General features: G+C 43.9%; 1 long non-coding RNA gene across 1 annotated transcript in view; it reads left to right on the top strand.

Annotated features, from left to right (window-relative positions):
- LOC137218352 (uncharacterized) overlaps positions 1 to 16276 on the top strand; it is a 360832-nt gene that overhangs the window by 159104 nt on the left and 185452 nt on the right. The gene's annotated exons all lie outside the window — the stretch shown is intronic.

A 16276-nucleotide genomic window follows, 5' to 3' on the forward strand; every position in this document is an offset into this window, starting at 1 on the left:
TACCTCCTGAAATCGGATTCCTGCAATTCTGCCCCGCTTTCGAGTCCTCTTGGCAGCCTTACTTCAATATATTTTTGGATGATAGCTGTCATTTTTAACTCTGCAGGTTTGTGAATTACAGTGCCCCTGAGCTCCTTTCTTCAACTCGCTTTCTTGTGAGCTGGCCGCAACACCGCAGGATTGCTTCAGGCCCTAGTGTGGTTCCGGCATGGCACGCTGAGCCTTTGGTTAATTCCTCTTCCTGGTGGGAAATGAGAGTTAAATTTGCCCATCCAGACACCTCCAGCTAGTCTCTCATTGGTTCTCCCTATTCCTGTTCATTTTCCGCAGAAATTGCAAACTGGGCCAAACAGGAGGTTAAAGGCACTGACTCTCCAAGTGGGGAGAGTGTTAGTAAAGCGTCTGGAATGTTGCACCCGAGTACCAGGGGACGAAAACTGAGACACATTTGAACACGTTTCCCGATCACACGGTGGATCATACTCTGGGTTCCACATGCATGTTTTAGCTGAAGGAAGAATCCCTTAAACCTGGAGAGTTGAGACCCATGGAATGGCTACCATGCAATATGACTTCAAAGGGTCTGCATTTGCTCATCAAACCTCACCAATCCTATCACTGCTGCGTTTATGCCGCTGTACACATGCCTGATTCTCTTTTGGAGACATATAAATCCATAGGTTTTAAGATTCTTACTAGTCAGGTATATTCTTAGACGTTTAATATGGGGTGTTGAGTCCACTTCGTTGAGCAAGGAGTAGCTCTTGTCTATTACATATTTGGCTTATGGAACGGTATCTGTGCTAATTTCAATCTCTGGTTTTATGCAGCACCCCAACTCACCTTTCCCCTTAAGCAAGCATAAGTTGGTTTTCTACATTTGAGATCCTGTTCTGTTTTGTAATTCAGTTCCTGTGTAGCCAAGTTTACATTCCATGTATTAGTGATATCTTATGATGTTTCTTTTTCTGTGTGACTTATGTCACTTAGAATCATCGTACCTGAATCCACTCATTATGCTGCTACGGGCCTGATGACATAGATTTCATTCCTGAGTGATATTGCATTGTACGTAAGTACCACAACTTCTTTATCCATTTTTCACTTTCTGCGATATTGAACTTGTACCATAAACGAGATTCTTGTAAACAGAGCCGGCCCAAACTTTGGGGTGGCTGTGTCTTTTTGATTTTAATTTCCCTAAGCTATAGGACCATAAGTGGAAGTGCCCTAGGCTCTGTTGCTTTGTTTTTTAGATGTTTCAGGAAACACCATACACTTCTCCAGAGTGGCTGTTGGCAATTTACATCCCGCCCATCAGCATAACAAGGCTCCCAATTCTCCATGGCCTGTCCTGCCTTTCTGGATTTTACACATTTTTCAGATGGCCCTTTTGACCGGGGGGCAGTGAGACTTCATTGTACTGCAGATTTCCTTTGCAAGCTTGCTTGGTTGGCCAAAAAGGACGTATGCGTTTTTTCCTGAATATATTCAGGAAAAAACGCATACGCCCTTTTTGGCCAAGTGCATCATTGTGGACGTTCTGCCTCTTTTCCTATGCTTTACATGTAATTCCAGTCTACCTCCTGAAATCGGATTCCTGCAATTCTGCCCCGCTTTCGAGTCCTCTTGGCAGCCTTACTTCAATATATTTTTGGACGATAGCTGTCATTTATAACTCTGCAGGTTTGTGAATTACAGTGCCCCTGAGCTCCTTTCTTCAACTCGCTTTCTTGTGAGCTGGCCGCAACACCGCAGGATTGCTTCAGGCCCTAGTGTGGTTCCGGCATGGCACGCTGAGCCTTTGGTTAATTCCTCTTCCTGGTGGGAAATGAGAGTTAAATTTGCCCGTCCAGACACCTCCAGCTAGTCTCTCATTGGTTCTCCCTATTCCTGTTCATTTTCCGCAGAAATTGCAAACTGGGCCAAACAGGAGGTTAAAGGCACTGACTCTCCAAGTGGAGAGAGTTTTAGTAAAGCGTCTGGAATGTTGCACCCGAGTACCAGGGGACAAAAACTGAGACACATTTGAACACGTTTCCCGATCACACGGTGGATCATACTCTGGGTTCCACATGCATGTTTTAGCTGAAGGAAGAATCCCTTAAACCTGGAGAGTTGAGACCCATGGAATGGGTACCATGCAATATGACTTCAAAGGTTCTGCATTGGCTCACCGAACCTCACCAATCCTATCACTGCTGCGCTTATGCCACTGTACACACGCTTGATTCTCTTTCGGAGACATATAAATCCATAGATTTTAAGATTCTTCCTAGTCAGGTATATTCTTAGACGTTTAATATGGGGTGTTGAGTCCTCTTCGTTGAGCAAGGAGTAGCTCTTGTCTATTACATATTTGGCTTATGGAACGGTATCTGTGCTAATTTCAATCTCTGGTTTTATGCAGCACCCCAACTCACCTTTCCCCTTAAGCAAGCATAAGTAGGTTTTCTACATTTGAGACCTTGTTCTGTTTTGTAATTCAGTTCCTGTGTAGCCAAGTTTACATTCCGTGTAGTAGTGATATCTTATGATGTTTCTTTTTCTGTGTGACTTATCTCACTTAGAATCATCGTACCTGAATCCACTCATTATGCTGCTATGGGCCTGATGACATAGATTTCATTGCTGAGTGATATTGCATTGTACGTAAGTACCACAACTTCTTTATCCATTTTTCGCTTTCTGTGATATTGAACTTGTACCGTAAATGAGGTTCTTGTAAACAGAGCCGTCCCAAACTTTGGGGTGGCTGTGTCTTTTTGATTTTAATTTCCCTAAGCTATACGACCATAAGTGGAAGTGCCCTAGGCTCTGTTGCTTTGTTTTTTAGATGTTTCAGGAAACACCATACACTTCTCCAGAGTGGCTGTTGGCAATTTACATCCCGCCCATCAGCATAACAAGGCTCCCAATTTTCCATGAGCTGTCCTGCCTTTCTGGATTTTACACTTTTTTCAGATGGCCCTTTTGACTGGTGGGCAGTGAGACTTCATTGTAGTGCAGATTTCCTTTGCAAGCTTGCTTGGTTGGCCAAAAAGGGCGTATGCGTTTTTTCCTGAATATATTCAGGAAAAAACGCATACGCCCTTTTTGGCCAAGTGCATCATTGTGGACGTTCTGCCTCTTTTCCTATGCTTTACATGCAATTCCAGTCTACCTCCTGAAATCGGATTCCTGCAATTCTGCCCCGCTTTCGAGTCCTCTTGGCAGCCTTACTTCAATATATTTTTGGACGATAGCTGTCATTTATAACTCTGCAGGTTTGTGAATTACAGTGCCCCTGAGCTCCTTTCTTCAACTCGCTTTCTTGTGAGCTGGCCGCAACACCGCAGGATTGCTTCAGGCCCTAGTGTGGTTCCGGTATGGCACGCTGAGCCTTTGGTTAATTCCTCTTCCTGGTGGGAAATGAGAGTTAAATTTGCCCGTCCAGACACCTCCAGCTAGTCTCTCATTGGTTCTCCCTATTCCTGTTCATTTTCCGCAGAAATTGCAAACTGGGCCAAACAGGAGTTTAAAGGCACTGACTCTCCAAGTGGGGAGAGTTTTAGTAAAGTGACTGGAATGTTGCACCCGAGTACCAGGGGACAAAAACTGAGACACATTTGAACACGTTTCCCGATCACACGGTGGATCATACTCTGGGTTCCACATGCATGTTTTAGCTGAAGGAAGAATCCCTTAAACCTGGAGAGTTGAGACCCATGGAATGGGTACCATGCAATATGACCTTAAAGGGTCTGCATTTGCTCACCGAACCTCACCAATCCTATCACTGCTGCGCTTATGCCACTGTACACACGCTTGATTCTCTTTCGGAGACATATAAATCCATAGGTTTTAAGATTCTTACTAGTCAGCTATATTCTTAGACGTTTAATATGGGGTGTTGAGTCCTCTTCGTTGAGCAAGGAGTAGCTCTTGTCTATTACATATTTGGCTTATGGAACGGTATCTGTGCTAATTTCAATCTCTGGTTTTATGCAGCACCCCAACTCACCTTTCCCCTTAAGCAAGCATAAGTTGGTTTTCTACATTTGAGACCCTGTTCTGTTTTGTAATTCAGTTCCTGTGTAGCCAAGTTTACATTCCGTGTATTAGTGATATCTTATGATGTTTCTTTTTCTGTGTGACTTATCTCACTTAGAATCATCGTACCTGAATCCGCTCATTATGCTGCTATGGGCCTGATGACATAGATTTCATTGCTGAGTGATATTGCATTGTACGTAAGTACCACAAATTCTTTATCCATTTTTCGCTTTCTGTGATATTGAACTTGTACTGTAAACGAGGTTCTTGTAAACAGAGCCGTCCCAAACTTTGGGGTGGCTGTGTCTTTTTGATTTTAATTTCCCTAAGCTATAGGACCATAAGTGGAAGTGCCCTAGGCTCTGTTGCTTTGTTTTTTAGATGTTTCAGGAAACACCATACACTTCTCCAGAGTGGCTGTTGGCAATTTACATCCCGCCCATCAGCATAACAAGGCTCCCAGTTCTCCATGGCCTGTCCGGCCTTTCTGGATTTTACACTTTTTTCAGATGGCCCTTTTGACTGGTGGGCAGTGAGACTTCATTGTAGTGCAGATTTCCTTTGCAAGCTTGCTTGGTTGGCCAAAAAGGGCGTATGCGTTTTTTCCTGAATATATTCAGGAAAAAACGCATACGCCCTTTTTGGCCAAGTGCATCATTGTGGACATTCTGTCTCTTTTCCTATGCTTTACATGCAATTCCAGTCTACCTCCTGAAATCGGATTCCTGCAATTCTGCCCCGCTTTCGAGTCCTCTTGGCAGCCTTACTTCAATATATTTTTGGATGATAGCTGTCATTTTTAACTCTGCAGGTTTGTGAATTACAGTGCCCCTGAGCTCCTTTCTTCAACTCGCTTTCTTGTGAGCTGGCCGCAACACCGCAGGATTGCTTCAGGCCCTAGTGTGGTTCCGGCATGGCACGCTGAGCCTTTGGTTAATTCCTCTTCCTGGTGGGAAATGAGAGTTAAATTTGCCCATCCAGACACCTCCAGCTAGTCTCTCATTGGTTCTCCCTATTCCTGTTCATTTTCCGCAGAAATTGCAAACTGGGCCAAACAGGAGGTTAAAGGCACTGACTCTCCAAGTGGGGAGAGTGTTAGTAAAGCGTCTGGAATGTTGCACCCGAGTACCAGGGGACGAAAACTGAGACACATTTGAACACGTTTCCCGATCACACGGTGGATCATACTCTGGGTTCCACATGCATGTTTTAGCTGAAGGAAGAATCCCTTAAACCTGGAGAGTTGAGACCCATGGAATGGCTACCATGCAATATGACTTCAAAGGGTCTGCATTTGCTCATCAAACCTCACCAATCCTATCACTGCTGCGTTTATGCCGCTGTACACATGCCTGATTCTCTTTTGGAGACATATAAATCCATAGGTTTTAAGATTCTTACTAGTCAGGTATATTCTTAGACGTTTAATATGGGGTGTTGAGTCCACTTCGTTGAGCAAGGAGTAGCTCTTGTCTATTACATATTTGGCTTATGGAACGGTATCTGTGCTAATTTCAATCTCTGGTTTTATGCAGCACCCCAACTCACCTTTCCCCTTAAGCAAGCATAAGTTGGTTTTCTACATTTGAGATCCTGTTCTGTTTTGTAATTCAGTTCCTGTGTAGCCAAGTTTACATTCCATGTATTAGTGATATCTTATGATGTTTCTTTTTCTGTGTGACTTATGTCACTTAGAATCATCGTACCTGAATCCACTCATTATGCTGCTACGGGCCTGATGACATAGATTTCATTCCTGAGTGATATTGCATTGTACGTAAGTACCACAACTTCTTTATCCATTTTTCACTTTCTGCGATATTGAACTTGTACCATAAACGAGATTCTTGTAAACAGAGCCGGCCCAAACTTTGGGGTGGCTGTGTCTTTTTGATTTTAATTTCCCTAAGCTATAGGACCATAAGTGGAAGTGCCCTAGGCTCTGTTGCTTTGTTTTTTAGATGTTTCAGGAAACACCATACACTTCTCCAGAGTGGCTGTTGGCAATTTACATCCCGCCCATCAGCATAACAAGGCTCCCAATTCTCCATGGCCTGTCCTGCCTTTCTGGATTTTACACATTTTTCAGATGGCCCTTTTGACCGGGGGGCAGTGAGACTTCATTGTACTGCAGATTTCCTTTGCAAGCTTGCTTGGTTGGCCAAAAAGGACGTATGCGTTTTTTCCTGAATATATTCAGGAAAAAACGCATACGCCCTTTTTGGCCAAGTGCATCATTGTGGACGTTCTGCCTCTTTTCCTATGCTTTACATGTAATTCCAGTCTACCTCCTGAAATCGGATTCCTGCAATTCTGCCCCGCTTTCGAGTCCTCTTGGCAGCCTTACTTCAATATATTTTTGGACGATAGCTGTCATTTATAACTCTGCAGGTTTGTGAATTACAGTGCCCCTGAGCTCCTTTCTTCAACTCGCTTTCTTGTGAGCTGGCCGCAACACCGCAGGATTGCTTCAGGCCCTAGTGTGGTTCCGGCATGGCACGCTGAGCCTTTGGTTAATTCCTCTTCCTGGTGGGAAATGAGAGTTAAATTTGCCCGTCCAGACACCTCCAGCTAGTCTCTCATTGGTTCTCCCTATTCCTGTTCATTTTCCGCAGAAATTGCAAACTGGGCCAAACAGGAGGTTAAAGGCACTGACTCTCCAAGTGGAGAGAGTTTTAGTAAAGCGTCTGGAATGTTGCACCCGAGTACCAGGGGACAAAAACTGAGACACATTTGAACACGTTTCCCGATCACACGGTGGATCATACTCTGGGTTCCACATGCATGTTTTAGCTGAAGGAAGAATCCCTTAAACCTGGAGAGTTGAGACCCATGGAATGGGTACCATGCAATATGACTTCAAAGGTTCTGCATTGGCTCACCGAACCTCACCAATCCTATCACTGCTGCGCTTATGCCACTGTACACACGCTTGATTCTCTTTCGGAGACATATAAATCCATAGATTTTAAGATTCTTCCTAGTCAGGTATATTCTTAGACGTTTAATATGGGGTGTTGAGTCCTCTTCGTTGAGCAAGGAGTAGCTCTTGTCTATTACATATTTGGCTTATGGAACAGTATCTGTGCTAATTTCAATCTCTGGTTTTATGCAGCACCCCAACTCACCTTTCCCCTTAAGCAAGCATAAGTTGGTTTTCTACATTTGAGACCCTGTTCTGTTTTGTAATTCAGTTCCTGTGTAGCCAAGTTTACATTCCGTGTAGTAGTGATATCTTATGATGTTTCTTTTTCTGTGTGACTTATCTCACTTAGAATCATCGTACCTGAATCCACTCATTATGCTGCTACGGGCCTGATGATATAGATTTCATTGCTGAGTGATATTGCATTGTACGTAAGTACCACAAATTCTTTATCCATTTTTCACCTTCTGTGATATTGAATTTGTACTGTAAATGAGGTTCTTGTAAACAGAGCCGTCCCAAACTTTGGGGTGGCTGTGTCTTTTTGATTTTAATTTCCCTAAGCTATAGGACCATAAGTGGAAGTGCCCTAGGCTCTGTTGCTTTGTTTATTAGATGTTTCAGGAAACACCATACACTTCTCCAGAGTGGCTGTTGGCAATTTACATCCCGCCCATCAGCATAACAAGGCTCCCAGTTCTCCATGGCCTGTCCTGCCTTTCTGGATTTTACAGTTTTTTCAGATGGCCCTTTTGACCGGGGGGCAGTGAGACTTCATTGTTGTGCAGATTTCCTTTGCAAGCTTGCTTGGTTGGCCAAAAAGGGCGTATGAGTTTTTTTCTGAATATATTCAGGAAAAAATGCATACGCCCTTTTTGGCCAAGTGCATCATTGTGGACGTTCTGCCTCTTTTCCTATGCTTTACATGCAATTCCAGGCTACATCCTGAAATCGGTTTCCTGCAATTCTGCCCCGCTTTCAAGTCCTCTTGGCAGCCTTACTTCAATATATTTTTGGACGATAGCTGTCATTTTAAACTCTGCAGGTTTGTGAATTACAGTGCCCCTGAGCTCCTTTCTTCAACTCGCTTTCTTGTGAGCTGGCCGCAACACCGCAGGATTGCTTCAGGCCCTAGTGTGGTTCCGGCATGGCATGCTGAGCCTTTGGTTAATTCCTCTTCCTGGTGGGAAATGAGAGTTAAATTTGCCCGTCCAGACACCTCCATCTAGTCTCTCATTGGTTCTCCCTATTCCTGTTCATTTTCCGCAGAAATTGCAAACTGGGCCAAACAGGAGGTTAAAGGCACTGACTCTCCAAGTGGAGAGAGTGTTAGTAAAGCGTCTGGAATGTTGCACCCGAGTACCAGGGGACGAAATCTGACACATTTGAACACGTTTCCCGATCACACGGTGGATCATACTCTGGGTTCCACATGCATGTTTTAGCTGAAGGAAGAATCCCTTAAACCTGGAGAGTTGAGACCCATGGAATGGGTACCATGCAATATGACTTCAAAGGGTCTGCATTTGCTCACCGAACCTCACCAATCCTATTACTGCTGCATTTATGCCTCTGTAGACACGCTTGATTCTCTTTCGGAGACATATAAATCCATAGGTTTTAAGATTCTTACTAGTCAGGTATATTCTTAGGCATTTAATATGGGGTGTTGAGTCCACTTTGTTGAGCAAGGAGTAGCTCTTGTCTATTACCTATTTGGCTTATGGAATGGTATCTGTGCTAATTTCAATCTCTGGTTTTATGCAGCACCCCAACTCACCTTTCCCCTTAAGCAAGCATAAGTTGGTTTTCTACATTTGAGATCCTGTTCTGTTTTGTAATTCAGTTCCTGTGTAGCCAAGTTTACATTCCATGTATTAGTGATATCTTATGATGTTTCTTTTTCTGTGTGACTTATTTCACTTAGAATCATCGTACCTGAATCCACTCATTATGCTGCTACGGGCCTGATGACATAGATTTCATTCCTGAGTGATATTGCATTGTACGTAAGTACCACAACTTCTTTATCCATTTTTCACTTTATGCGATATTGAACTTGTACCATAAACGAGATTCTTGTAAACAGATCCGGCCCAAACTTTGGGGTGGCTGTGTCTTTTTGATTTTAATTTCCCTAAGCTATAGGACCATAAGTGGAAGTGCCCTAGGCTCTGTTGCTTTGTTTTGTAGATGTTTCAGGAAACACCATACACTTCTCCAGAGTGGCTGTTGGCAATTTACATCCCGCCCATCAGCATAACAAGGCTCCCAGTTCTCCATGGCCTGTCCTGCCTTTCTGGATTTTATACTTTTTTCAGATGGCCCTTTTGACCGGGGGGCAGTGAGACTTCATTGTACTGCAGATTTCTTTGCAAGCTTGCTTGGTTGGCCAAAAAGGGCGTATGCGTTTTTTCCTGAATATATTCAGGAAAAAACGCATACGCCCTTTTTGGCCAAGTGCATCATTGTGGACGTTCTGCCTCTTCTCCTATGCTTTACATGCAATTCCAGTCTACCTCCTGAAATCGGATTCCTGCAATTCTGCCCTGCTTTCAAGTCCTCTTGGCAGCCTTACTTCAATATATTTTTGGACGATAGCTGTCATTTTTAACTCTGCAGGTTTGTGAATTACAGTGCCCCTGAGCTCCTTTCTTCAACTCGCTTTCTTGTGAGCTGGCCGCAACACCGCAGGATTGCTTCAGGCCCTAGTGTGGTTCCGGCATGGCATGCTGAGCCTTTGGTTAATTCCTCTTCCTGGTGGGAAATGAGAGTTAAATTTGCCCGTCCAGACACCTCCAGCTAGTCTCTCATTGGTTCTCCCTATTCCTGTTCATTTTCCGCAGAAATTGCAAACTGGGCCAAACAGGAGGTTAAAGGCACTGACTCTCCAAGTGGAGAGAGTTTTAGTAAAGCGTCTGGAATGTTGCACCCGAGTACCAGGGGACAAAAACTGAGACACATTTGAACACGTTTCCCGATCACACGGTGGATCATACTCTGGGTCCACATGCATGTTTTAGCTGAAGGAAGAATCCCTTAAACCTGGAGAGTTGAGACCCATGGAATGTGTACCATGCAATATGACTTCAAAGGTTCTGCGTTGGCTCACCGAACCTCACCAATCCTATCACTGCTGCGCTTATGCCACTGTACACACGCTTGATTCTCTTTCGGAGACATATAAATCCATAGATTTGAAGATTCTTCCTAGTCAGGTATATTCTTAGACGTTTAATATGGGGTGTTGAGTCCTCTTCGTTGAGCAAGGAGTAGCTCTTGTCTATTACATATTTGGCTTATGGAACGGTATCTGTGCTAATTTCAATCTCTGGTTTTATGCAGCACCCCAACTCACCTTTCCCCTTAAGCAAGCATAAGTTGGTTTTCTACATTTGAGACCCTGTTCTGTTTTGTAATTCAGTTCCTGTGTAGCCAAGTTTATATTCCGTGTAGTAGTGATATCTTATGATGTTTCTTTTTCTGTGTGACTTATCTCACTTAGAATCATCGTACCTGAATCCACTCATTATGCTGCTACGGGCCTGATGATATAGATTTCATTGCTGAGTGATATTGCATTGTACGTAAGTACCACAAATTCTTTATCCATTTTTCACCTTCTGTGATATTGAATTTGTACTGTAAATGAGGTTCTTGTAAACAGAGCCGTCCCAAACTTTGGGGTGGCTGTGTCTTTTTGATTTTAATTTCCCTAAGCTATAGGACCATAAGTGGAAGTGCCCTAGGCTCTGTTGCTTTGTTTATTAGATGTTTCAGGAAACACCATACACTTCTCCAGAGTGGCTGTTGGCAATTTACATCCCGCCCATCAGCATAACAAGGCTCCCAGTTCTCCATGGCCTGTCCTGCCTTTCTGGATTTTACACTTTTTTCAGATGGCCCTTTTGACCGGGGGGCAGTGAGACTTCATTGTAGTGCAGATTTCCTTTGCAAGCTTGCTTGGTTGGCCAAAAAGGGCGTATGAGTTTTTTTCTGAATATATTCAGGAAAAAACGCATACGCCCTTTTTGGCCAAGTGCATCACTGTGGACGTTCTGCCTCTTTTCCTATGCTTTACATGCAATTCCAGGCTACCTCCTGAAATCGGTTTCCTGCAATTCTGCCCCGCTTTCAAGTCCTCTTGGCAGCCTTACTTCAATATATTTTTGGACGATAGCTGTCATTTTAAACTCTGCAGGTTTGTGAATTACAGTGCCCCTGAGCTCCTTTCTTCAACTCGCTTTCTTGTGAGCTGGCCGCAACACCGCAGGATTGCTTCAGGCCCTAGTGTGGTTCCGGCATGGCATGCTGAGCCTTTGGTTAATTCCTCTTCCTGGTGGGAAATGAGAGTTAAATTTGCCCGTCCAGACACCTCCATCTAGTCTCTCATTGGTTCTCCCTATTCCTGTTCATTTTCCGCAGAAATTGCAAACTGGGCCAAACAGGAGGTTAAAGGCACTGACTCTCCAAGTGGGGAGAGTGTTAGTAAAGCGTCTGGAATGTTGCACCCGAGTACCAGGGGACGAAATCTGACACATTTGAACACGTTTCTCGATCACACGGTGGATCATACTCTGGGTTCCACATGCATGTTTTAGCTGAAGGAAGAATCCCTTAAACCTGGAGAGTTGAGACCCATGGAATGGGTACCATGCAATATGACTTCAAAGGGTCTGCATTTGCTCACCGAACCTCACCAATCCTATTACTGCTGCATTTATGCCTCTGTAGACACGCTTGATTCTCTTTCGGAGACATATAAATCCATAGGTTTTAAGATTCTTACTAGTCAGGTATATTCTTAGGCATTTAATATGGGGTGTTGAGTCCACTTTGTTGAGCAAGGAGTAGCTCTTGTCTATTACCTATTTGGCTTATGGAATGGTATCTGTGCTAATTTCAATCTCTGGTTTTATGCAGCACCCCAACTCACCTTTCCCCTTAAGCAAGCATAAGTTGGTTTTCTACATTTGAGATCCTGTTCTGTTTTGTAATTCAGTTCCTGTGTAGCCAAGTTTACATTCCGTGTATTAGTGATATCTTATGATGTTTCTTTTTCTGTGTGACTTATTTCACTTAGAATCATCGTACCTGAATCCACTCATTATGCTGCTACGGGCCTGATGACATAGATTTCATTCCTGAGTGATATTGCATTGTACGTAAGTACCACAACTTCTTTATCCATTTTTCACTTTATGCGATATTGAACTTGTACCATAAAAGAGATTCTTGTAAACAGATCCGGCCCAAACTTTGGGGTGGCTGTGTCTTTTTGATTTTAATTTCCCTAAGCTATAGGACCATAAGTGGAAGTGCCCTAGGCTCTGTTGCTTTGTTTTTTAGATGTTTCAGGAAACACCATACACTTCTCCAGAGTGGCTGTTGGCAATTTACATCCCGCCCATCAGCATAACAAGGCTCCCAGTTCTCCATGGCCTGTCCTGCCTTTCTGGATTTTATACTTTTTTCAGATGGCCCTTTTGACCGGGGGGCAGTGAGACTTCATTGTACTGCAGATTTCCTTTGCAAGCTTGCTTGGTTGGCCAAAAAGGCCGTATGCGTTTTTTCCTGAATATATTCAGGAAAAAACGCATACGCCCTTTTTGGCCAAGTGCATTATTGTGGACGTTCTGCCTCTTCTCCTATGCTTTACATGCAATTCCAGTCTACCTCCTGAAATCGGATTCCTGCAATTCTGCCCCGCTTTCAAGTCCTCTTGGCAGCCTTACTTCAATATATTTTTGGACGATAGCTGTCATTTTTAACTCTGCAGGTTTGTGAATTACAGTGCCCCTGAGCTCCTTTCTTCAACTCGCTTTCTTGTGAGCTGGCCGCAACACCGCAGGATTGCTTCAGGCCCTAGTGTGGTTCCGGCATGGCACGCTGAGCCTTTGGTTAATTCCTCTTCCTGGTGGGAAATGAGAGTTAAATTTGCCCGTCCAGACACCTCCAGCTAGTCTCTCATTGGTTCTCCCTATTCCTGTTCATTTTCCGCAGAAATTGCAAACTGGGCCAAACAGGAGGTTAAAGGCACTGACTCTCCAAGTGGGGAGAGTTTTAGTAAAGCGTCTGGAATGTTGCACCCGAGTACCAGGGGACAAAAACTGAGACACATTTGAACACGTTTCCCGATCACACGGTGGATCATACTCTGGGTTCCACATGCATGTTTTAGCTGAAGGAAGAATCCCTTAAACCTGGAGAGTTGAGACCCATGGAATGGGTACCATTCAATATGACATCAAAGGTTCTGCATTGGCTCACCGAACCTCACCAATCCTATCACTGCTGCGCTTATGCCACTGTACACACGCTTGATTCTCTTTCGGAGACATATAAATCCATAGATTTTAAGATTCTTCCTAGTCAGGTATATTCTTAGACGTTTAATATGGGGTGTTGAGTCCTCTTCGTTGAGCAAGGAGTAGCTCTTGTCTATTACATATTTGGCTTATGGAACGGTATCTGTGCTAATTTCAATCTCTGGTTTTATGCAGCACCCCAACTCACCTTTCCCCTTAAGCAAGCATAAGTTGGTTTTCTACATTTGAGATCCTGTTCTGTTTTGTAATTCAGTTCCTGTGTAGCCAAGTTTACATTCCGTGTATTAGTGATATCTTATGATGTTTCTTTTTCTGTGTGACTTATCTCACTTAGAATCATCGTACCTGAATCCACTCATTATGCTGCTATGGGCCTGATGACATAGATTTCATTGCTGAGTGATATTGCATTGTACGTAAGTACCACAACTTCTTTATCCATTTTTCGCTTTCTGTGATATTGAACTTGTACCGTAAACGAGGATCTTGTAAACAGAGCCGTCCCAAACTTTGGGGTGGCTGTGTCTTTTTGATTTTAATTTCCCTAAGCTATAGGACCATAAGTGGAAGTGCCCTAGGCTCTGTTGCTTTGTGTTTTAGATGTTTCAGGAAACACCATACACTTCTCCAGAGTGGCTGTTGGCAATTTACATCCCGCCCATCAGCATAACAAGGCTCCCAGTTCTCCATGGCCTGTCCGGCCTTTCTGGATTTTACACTTTTTTCAGATGGCCCTTTTGACTGGTGGGCAGTGAGACTTCATTGTAGTGCAGATTTCCTTTGCAAGCTTGCTTGGTTGGCCAAAAAGGGCGTATGCGTTTTTTCCTGAATATATTCAGGAAAAAACGCATACGCCCTTTTTGGCCAAGTGCATCATTGTGGACGTTCTGCCTCTTTTCCTATGCTTTACATGCAATTCCAGTCTACCTCCTGAAATCGGTTTCCTGCAATCCTGCCCCGCTTTCAAGTCCTCTTGGCAGCCTTACTTCAATATATTTTTGGACGATAGCTGTCATTTTTAACTCTGCAGGTTTGTGAATTACAGTGCCCCTGAGCTCCTTTCTTCAACTCACTTTCTTGTGAGCTGGCCGCAACACCGCAGGATTGCTTCAGGCCCTAGTGTGGTTCCGGCATGGCACGCTGAGCCTTTGGTTAATTCCACTTCCTGGTGGGAAATGAGAGTTAAATTTGCCCATCCAGACACCTCCAGCTAGTCTCTCATTGGTTCTCCCTATTCCTGTTCATTTTCCGCAGAAATTGCAAACTGGGCCAAACAGGAGGTTAAAGGCACTGACTCTCCAAGTGGAGAGAGTTTTAGTTAAGCGTCTGGAATGTTGCACCCGAGTACCAGGGGACAAAAACTGAGACACATTTGAACACGTTTCCCGATCACACGGTGGATCATACTCTGGGTTCCACATGCATGTTTTAGCTGAAGGAAGAATCCCTTAAACCTGGAGAGTTGAGACCCATGGAATGGGTACCATGCAATATGACTTCAAAGGTTCTGCATTGGCTCACCGAACCTCACCAATCCTATCACTGCTGCGCTTATGCCACTGTACACACGCTTGATTCCCTTTCGGAGACATATAAATCCATAGGTTTTAAGATTCTTCCTAGTCAGGCATATTCTTAGACGTTTAATATGGGGTGTTGAGTCCTCTTCGTTGAGCAAGGAGTAGCTCTTGTCTATTACATATTTAGCTTATGGAACGGTATCTGTGCTAATTTCAATCTCTGGTTTTATGCAGCACCCCAACTCACCTTTCCCCTTAAGCAAGCATAAGTTGGTTTTCTACATTTGAGACCCTGTTCTGTTTTGTAATTCAGTTCCTGTGTAGCCAAGTTTACATTCCGTGTAGTAGTGATATCTTATGATGTTTCTTTTTCTGTGTGACTTATCTCACTTAGAATCATCGTACCTGAATCCACTCATTATGCTGCTACGGGCCTGATGACATAGATTTCATTGCTGAGTGATATTGCATTGTACGTAAATACCACAAATTCTTTATCCATTTTTCACCTTCTGTGATATTGAATTTGTACTGTAAATGAGGTTCTTGTAAACAGAGCCGTCCCAAACTTTGGGGTGGCTGTGTCTTTTTGATTTTAATTTCCCTAAGCTATAGGACCATAAGTGGAAGTGCCCTAGGCTCTGTTGCTTTGTTTTTTAGATGTTTCAGGAAACACCATACACTTCTCCAGAGTGGCTGTTGGCAATTTACATCCCGCCCATCAGCATAACAAGGCTCCCAGTTCTCCATGGCCTGTCCTGCCTTTCTGGATTTTACACTTTTTTCAGATGGCCCTTTTGACCGGGGGGCAGTGAGACTTCATGGTAGTGCAGATTTCCTTTGCAAGCTTGCTTGGTTGGCCAAAAAGGGCGTATGCGTTTTTTCCTGAATATATTCAGGAAAAAACGCATACGCCCTTTTTGGCCAAGTGCATCATTGTGGACGTTCTGCCTCTTTTCCTATGCTTTACATGCAATTCCAGTCTACCTCCTGAAATCGGTTTCCTGCAATTCTGCCCCGCTTTCAAGTCCTCTTGGCAGCCTTACTTCAATATATTTTTGGACGATAGCTGTCATTTTTAACTCTGCAGGTTTGTGAATTACAGTACCCCTGAGCTCCTTTCTTCAACTCACTTTCTTGTGAGCTGGCCGCAACACCGCAGGATTGCTTCAGGCCCTAGTGTGGTTCCGGCATGGCACGCTGAGCCTTTGGTTAATTCCTCTTCCTGGTGGGAAATGAGAGTTAAATTTGCCCATCCAGACACCTCCATCTAGTCTCTCATTGGTTCTCCCTATTCCTGTTCATTTACCACAGAAATTGCAAACTGGGCCAAACAGGAGGTTAAAGGCACTGACTCTCCAAGTGGGGAGAGTGTTAGTAAAGCGTCTGGAATGTTGCACCCGAGTACCAGGGGACGAAATCTGACACATTTGAACACGTTTCCCGATCACACGGTGGATCATACT

This window comes from Pseudorca crassidens, unplaced genomic scaffold, assembly GCF_039906515.1.
Source record: "Pseudorca crassidens isolate mPseCra1 unplaced genomic scaffold, mPseCra1.hap1 Scaffold_90, whole genome shotgun sequence".
Lineage (NCBI taxonomy): Eukaryota > Metazoa > Chordata > Mammalia > Artiodactyla > Delphinidae > Pseudorca > Pseudorca crassidens.